General features: G+C 38.4%; 1 long non-coding RNA gene and 1 other non-coding gene across 2 annotated transcripts in view; both read left to right on the forward strand.

Annotated features, from left to right (window-relative positions):
- Nucleotides 1-420: 420 nt before the first annotated feature.
- On the forward strand, nucleotides 421-582 carry LOC113469637. The gene has a single exon (XR_003392992.1). It is a non-coding gene; the product is annotated as a U1 spliceosomal RNA (small nuclear RNA).
- Nucleotides 421-1553, forward strand: part of LOC113469634 — a 1696-nt gene continuing 563 nt past the window's right edge. The window contains exon 1 of the long non-coding RNA XR_003392991.1: nucleotides 421-460. This is a non-coding gene — a long non-coding RNA (uncharacterized LOC113469634). The remainder of the gene's footprint in view (nucleotides 461-1553) is intronic.

Here is a 1553-nt window from a genome sequence, read left to right on the forward strand (position 1 = left end):
ATCGCTAGGTCGCGGGTTCGATTCCCGCTCGGGGTGGATTTTGTCCTAAACGGATAAGATTCGTTCTCGGAACGGCTGGCTTTCTCCTATCCTGTCCTCCTCCTCTCTTCGCTTTCGGGACGATAAGACCTTAGCAGTTAGGTACACAGTTCTCTCTATCAAACCTCTTAAAAAATAAAAATCCAAAAAGCAGTTGCCTACCTATATCATCAGGATATAAGGAAAGTAAGAACTAAAAGTGAAAAACTTTTGAATAAATCTGGGGAGAAAGAGAACCTCATTAATGGAAAAAAGTAACCAAGTAACCATGCATTGTAAAGTGAACAGTTTTATTCTCGTACAGCTATACTATTTAGTATAACTTCTCACTTTCTTGTATTTCGTGTTTCAAGTAAGAGCTAGCTGAACGTTGTTCAACTCATACTTACCTGGCGTGGAGGCTACCTTGATCAAGAAGGAGGTTCCTCCAGGGTGAGGCCCTTCCATTGCACTTAGGTTGGGTAAGCATCAATCAATAGGATAAGGAAAGTCGTGTGATGTTCACACCAGATTTTTAGCAATTACTTAAAAAAGCATTGCTTATAGCCTTATACCATGATACCACGTGGTATTGAACTGTTCTACATAGGTACAATATATACCACGTTTCTGAATTTCCTGATTGTCAGCGTTCCTGTTCCATAGGAGCTCCAAGACAGAAGGCTCTGTGACATCATTTAATCTCCCTCTTGTCAAGAACACAAAAGCTAAAAGGTAACATCACGCATAATAGCACCTCTAGGAGTAGGACCATGTTCCCTTCCTGGGTTTCACCGATCATGTAAACTGTATAGTCAACAATAGAATGTTTTCCATCATGGCAGATATATCATCTTTAAATCCAGTTCTGCATACTTTGGATGGACTCGAAGACAATATTTTTGGTAGCGTTGATTGCGTAGGTACATAATATTCAGGAACCATACCTTTGTTTGCATCAGGTAGCTTGCAGAGTACGAGTACGAGTCGAACAAGTCACAAACTCTGTATTCTACAACATTCACTGATGTGATGCAGTTACATTGTAATATAAAACTTCTCACTCTCTCTCTTCGGTCACTTGGTAGGTGATTGTGTCGAGGAATTTAGGGTTTCTGTAATTGCAGGAGATTTTGAAGAAGGGGATTAGAGTGGACAAAAAAAAACGAAGGAATGGAGCAGTTGCAAATGGGTAAAAAATATAAATAAATGGTAGATTCCTATGTAAAAAGTTGGGAAAAATCCAAATCTGAGGTCAAAATTTCGAAAAAATAACTTAAAAGGTCGAAAATTCAATTTTTATTTTCCCTTCTAATGAAAGAGTTCAAATATGTGTGACGTCAGACTTTACGCAGTTGTTTTTTCACAGATATCACATGCGATAAGACCAAGATTCTACAAAGGAATATTGCAGAACTATTGAATGAACCAGAGTCCAGTGATATCGTGCCTGTAGTTAACAATGCAAGGTACTATGCTTGCAGTTATATCTTGGCATCATCTATGGTGCATGTATATGATTTAACAGAATTTCA

Source organism: Diaphorina citri, unplaced genomic scaffold, assembly GCF_000475195.1.
Source record: "Diaphorina citri unplaced genomic scaffold, Diaci psyllid genome assembly version 1.1 scaffold1165, whole genome shotgun sequence".
NCBI lineage: Eukaryota > Metazoa > Arthropoda > Insecta > Hemiptera > Psyllidae > Diaphorina > Diaphorina citri.